We start from the raw sequence: 6000 nt of genomic DNA on the forward strand, positions 1-6000 counted from the left end.
GGGAGGTATTCCCGATGTTTCGCGTTTTCGGACAGACGGACCGGAGGGGGAAAGTTGCTAGATCGATAGGTTAGGGAGGTGTGGTGGACGAACGGACTGCGTATTCGGATTCGTCTCGTCGTTCTGAGCAACTTTCATATAGAAAACATTTTCATCCGAGTTACGGTTTAAAAGATATGAATTTTCAAAGTTTATTTGAATTTCTGGAATTATTTAATTTAACAGAAAAAGGGATATGACGTCAGCGTGACGTAGGAGTGACGTCAGCGGTCGACAGCCCGGGTTGACTGGTCAAACTGACAAGGGGGACCCACCTGTCATAGACAGTGGGTTAACAGAGGATTAAACTAATTAATCTTTAGTTAATTAGCTACTGGGCCCACCTGTCAGTGAGAGATTAATTAAACTAATTATTTTTATTTATAAAAACATTTTCTTTTCTTTTTTTTTTAATTTTTGCGGCGGGGCCCGCATGTCAGTGACTGGGCCTGCCCAGTCAGCAGTTGACTGGGTCAACCCAGTCAACTGGGCCCGTGGGGGCCACTGGCAGTGACCCAGGGGTGGCCCCAGGTGTGCCACGTCGGCGGCCGGCGCCGGAGTATCGCCGGCGACCAAAACGCACGGCGGCGCGCGCGGGAGGGGCGCGGGTTTCACCCACAGTGGGTTTGCGGAGGCGGGGCTGGGCGCGTTCGACGCGGCTCGACGTCGCGCGTCCAACGGCGGTGGTCGGAGGGGCTGGAACGGCCGGGGGCGACCGCTACAAGCTCGCCGGCGGCGAGGTGCTACGGGTGCCCGACGGAAGCTACGCTAGAGCGCGCGAACGGCCGAACTAGCTAGCTAGGTGGGTGCGGCACGGTGCGGTCGGGCTAGCGGGCCAACGCCCGTGACCATTTGGTCACCGGAGACACGCCGGCGGCGAGCTCCGCGGCGTGGCGTTCGGGCGCGCGCGGGGAAGCAGCTACGGAGCGCGAGCGAGCTAGCGGAGAGGGGGAGGAGGTAGAGGAGCTCACCGCGCGGCTGTAGGGAGTGGCAGTGAGCTCGGGGAGGGCGCGGGGCAGCCGGAATCGGCGACGAACGACGGCGGCCGTAGGTTGAAGACGAGCTCGGGGAGGCCGGTGCAGAGGCGCTCGGCTCGTTCCCGAGGGCGCAGTCGACGTAGTCGACGGCGGGGAGTCGTTCGGGCACGTCGTCGAGGCGATCGGGGCAAGGTGACCGCGAGTTCGACGGTGAACGGCGGCGAGCACGCGCGGGCAGAGGGGAACGGAGGGGAGAGGGAGGGGGATCTGGCGGGGGAGAAGGCGCAGAGGCCGAGGGAGAGCGGGGGCGAGTGGGAGAGAGGCCCGAGGAGGCGGGGGAGCTGGCGCCCTTATCCTCCCCGTCGCCGGCGAGGGGGTGCGGCGGCGACGCTCCCCTGTTCCGACCCGGTCGGGGGAACAGGAAGGGGACGCGGGGGGGAGGTGGGCTGGGCCGGGGCGCGGGGCGCGGGTGGCAGCCCAGCTTGGGCCGGGGGGGGGGGGGGTTTGGGCCGCGGGTCTAGTGGGGGGGGGGGAGCGGGCCCTTTCCCCCCTGTTTTCTTTTTCTGTTTTGTTTTCTGTTTTCTTTTTTTGTTTATTTCCTTTTCTGTTTTATTTCATTTAAAAGTATTTAGACATTTTATAAAAATGTGTTTTCTCCACCATAATTACCAGTGTATTATTTAGAACCCACTGAACATTTCTGTTTGAATTTTTGAAAACTTTTATTTTCCACTTTAATTATATTTGAAGTTTGAACTAGGAGTCTGACAAGGGTGTGGTTCAAATGTGATCTAGCCCTGTTTAGCAATATGATTAGCTTAATCACAGGGGGTTACTGTAGCATGATTCTCAGGGTGTTACAAATCTCCTCCACTACAAGAAATCTCGTCCCGAGATTTAGGAGGTAGAAGGAAACAGCGCGGGGTATTCTTCGCGCAGACGATCTTCTCGTTCCCAAGTGGCCTCATCTTCAGAATGGTGCGACCACTGGACTTTGAGAAACTTGATCGCCTTCTGACGTGTGCGGCGTTCAGCTTGATCGAGAATGCGGACCGGATGCTCTTTATAGGAGAGGTCTTGCTGCAATTCGAGCACTTCGTGATCCACCGCTCGGATTGGATCCTTGAAGCAACGGCGGAGCTGTGACACATGGAACACATCGTGAACCTGAGAAAGGTTCGGCGGTAGTTCCAGTTGGTATGCCACTTTTCCACGCCTTTCGAGAATAGTGAATGGGCCAATATAGCGAGGAGCTAGTTTGCCCTTGATCCCGAAGCGGTGAGCACCCTTCATAGGTGTGACTCGAAGATAAGCCTTTTCGCCAGGTTGATAGACCATGTCTTTATGATGACGGTCATACTGACTCTTCTGACGTGACTGAGCAGTCTTGAGATTCTCGCAAATAATGCGGACTTGTTCTTCGGCATCTTGGATAATATCCGGACCGAAGAGTGGACGTTCCCCAGTTTCTGACCAGTTCAGAGGGGTTCGGCACTTTCGTCCATATAACACCTCGAAGGGGGCCATCTTCAGACTAGCTTGATAGCTATTATTATAGGAGAACTCAGCATACGGGAGAGATTCCTCCCATTTCGTCCAGGATTGGTACTAGTAGGTTGCTAGTAGTTTTGATTACTCCTTGTAGTTGATGCTAGTTGGTTTATTTGGTGGAAGATCATATGTTCAGATCCTATATGCATATTAATACCCCTCTGATTATGAACATGAATATGCTTTGTGAGTAGTTACATTTGTTCCTGAGGACATGGGAGAAGTCTTGCTATTAGTAGTCATGTGAATTTGGTATTTGTTCGATATTTTGATGAGATGTATGTTGTCTATCCTCTAGTGGTGTTATGTGAACGCCGACTACATAACACTTCACCATTATTTGGGCCTAGAGGAAGGCATTGGGAAGTAATAAGTAGATGATGGGTTGCTAGAGTGACAGAAGCTTAAACCCTAGTTTATGCGTTGCTTCGTAAGGGGCTGATTTGGATCCATATGTTTCATGCTATGGTTAGGTTTACCTTAATACTTTTGTTGTAGTTGCGGATGCTTGCAATAGAGGTTAATCATAAGTGGGATGCTTGTTCAAGTAAGAACAACACCCAAGCACCGGTCCACCCACATATCAAATTATCAAAGTACCGAACGCGAATCATATGAACGTGATGAAAACTAGCTTGACGATAATTCCCATGTGTCATCGGGAGCGCTTTTCTCTATATAAGAGTTTGTACAGGCTTGTCCTTTGCTACAAAAAGGATTGGGCCACCTTGCTGCAGTTTATTTACTTTTGTTACTTGTTGCTCGTTACAAATTATCTTATCACAATCTGTTACCACTTGTTTCAGTACTTGCAGAGACCTTGCTGAAAACCGCTTATCATTTCCTTCTGCTCCTCGTTGGGTTCGACACTCTTACTTATCGAAAGGACTACGATAGATCCCCTATACTTGTGGGTCATCAAGACTCTTTTCTGGCGCCGTTGCCGGGGAGTGAAGCGCCTTTGGTAGGTGGAATTTGGTAAGGAAAAATTTATATAGTGTGCTGAAATTTACTGTCACTTGTTACTATGGAAAGTAATCCTCTGAGGGGCCTGTTCGGGGTATCTTCACCCCGACCAGTAGAGCAAAGAGTTGCTCCTCAACCTATTGAACCTATTGAAAATGAAAATGTCCCCTTTGAAGTTCCTTTGGGTATGTTAGAAAAACTGCTAGCTAATCCTTTTGCAGGAGATGGAACAAAGCATCCTGATGAGCACCTAATATATGTGGATGAAGTTTGTGGATTATTTAAGCTTGCAGGTATACCCGATGATGTCATTAAGAAGAAGGTCTTCCCTTTATCTCTGGAGGGAGATGCATCGACATGGTATAGGCTGTGTGATGATACGGGGTCATGGAACTACAAACGATTGAAATTGGAATTTCATCAGAAATTTTATCCTATGCATCTTGTTCATCGTGATCGCAATTATATATATAATTTTTGGCCTCGCGAAGGATAAAGCATCGCTCAAGCTTGGGGGGAGGCTTAAATCAATGTTATATTCATGCCCCAATCATGAGCTCCCAAGAGAAATAATTATTCAAAGTTTTTATGCTCGGCTTTCTGATAACGATCGCACCATGCTCGATACTTCTTGTGCTGGCTCTTTTATGATGAAGACTATTGAATTCAAATGGAATTTATTGGATAGAATTAAACGCAACTCTGAAGATTTGGATCTCGACGAAGGTAAGGAGTCAGGTATGACACCTAAGTTTGATTGTGTTAAATTTTTTATGGATACCGATGTTTTCCGAAAATTTAGCACTAAATATGGACTTGACTGTGAGATAGTAGCTTCTTTCTGTGAATCTTTTGCTACTTATGTTGATCTCCCCAAGGAGAAGTGGTTTAAATATCATCCTCTCATAGAAGTGAAAGTAGCTGCACCTACTAAAGTTGAAGAAAAGACTATCACTTATAATGATCCTGTTGTTCCTACTTCTTATGTTGAGAAACCACCTTTCCTTGTTAGAATAGGATCATGCTAAAGCTTCAACTGTGGTTCGTAAAAGCAATATCAGAACTTATACACCTCCTGAGCAAATTAAAGTTGAAGCTAATATTGCTATTGTTAAAGATCTCTTGGCTGATAATATTGATGGGCATGTTATTTATTTCTGCAGTGAAACTGCTAGAATTGCCAAACCTTGTGCTAAAGATAAACATAGACCTGTGGTAGGCATGCCTGTTATTTCTGTTAAAATAGGAGACCATTGTTATCATGGCTTATGTGATATGGGTGCTAGTGCTAGTGCTATACCTCATGACTTATACAAAGAAATTATGCATGAAATTGCACCTGCTGAGATAGAAGGTATTGATGTTACCATCAAACTTGCTAATAGAGATACAATATCGCCCATTGGAATTGTTAGAGATGTTGAAGTCTTGTGTGGGAAAACTAAATATCCTGCTGATTTTCTTGTTCTTGGTTCCTCACAAGACAGCTTTTGTCCCATTATTTTTGGTAGACCCTTCTTGAACACAGTTAATGCTAGGATAGACTGCGAAAAGAATGTTGTTACTATTGGCTTGGGTGATTTGTCTCATGAGTTTAATTTCTCTAAATTTAGTAGACAACACCGTGAAGAAGAATTACCTAGTAAGGATGAAATTATTGGTCTTGCTTCTATTGCCGTACCTCCTAGTGATCCTTTAGAACAATATTTGCTAGACCATGAAAATGATATGTTTATGAATGAAAGAAGGGAAATAGATGAAGTATTCTTTAAACAAGAACCTATCCTGAAACACAATTTGCCTGTTGAAATCCTAGGGGATCCTCCTCCACCCAAGGGTGATCCCGTGTTTGAGCTTAAACCGTTGCCTGATACTCTTAAATATGCTTATCTTGATGAAAAGAAGATATGTCATGTTATTATTAGTGCTAACCTTTCAGAGCATGAAGAAGAGAGATTATTGAAAACTCTGAAGAAGCACCGTGCTGCTATTGGATATACTCTTGATGATCTTAAGGGCATTAGTCCCACTCTATGTCAACATAAAATAAATTTGAAAGAAGATTCCTCAGATTTTTCGGCACATCAGAATACCGTGTTGGATATCGAGGCTGAGATCAAGTTGGCTTTTGACTCCAGAAGGCATTCTTCTGCCTCTGCTTCTGTTACTCCAGAAATGAAAGAGTTAGGTAGTCCAAACCAGTTGTTGATCATCAACGACGGCTGAATCCTAAGATGAAGGAAGTGGTAAGAAAAGAAATACTAAAGCTCCTTGAGGCAGGTATAATTTATCCCGTTGCTGATAGTCAGTGGGTAAGTCCTGTCCATTGTGTCCCTAAGAAGGGAGGTATTACTGTCATTCCTAATGATAAAGATGAATTGATTCCGCAAAGAATTATTACAGGTTATAGGATGGTAATTGATTTCCGCAAATTAAATAAGGCTACTAAAAGGATCATTGCCCCTTA

The sequence above is a fragment of the Aegilops tauschii genome, chromosome 1, assembly GCF_002575655.3.
Source record: "Aegilops tauschii subsp. strangulata cultivar AL8/78 chromosome 1, Aet v6.0, whole genome shotgun sequence".
Lineage (NCBI taxonomy): Eukaryota > Viridiplantae > Streptophyta > Magnoliopsida > Poales > Poaceae > Aegilops > Aegilops tauschii.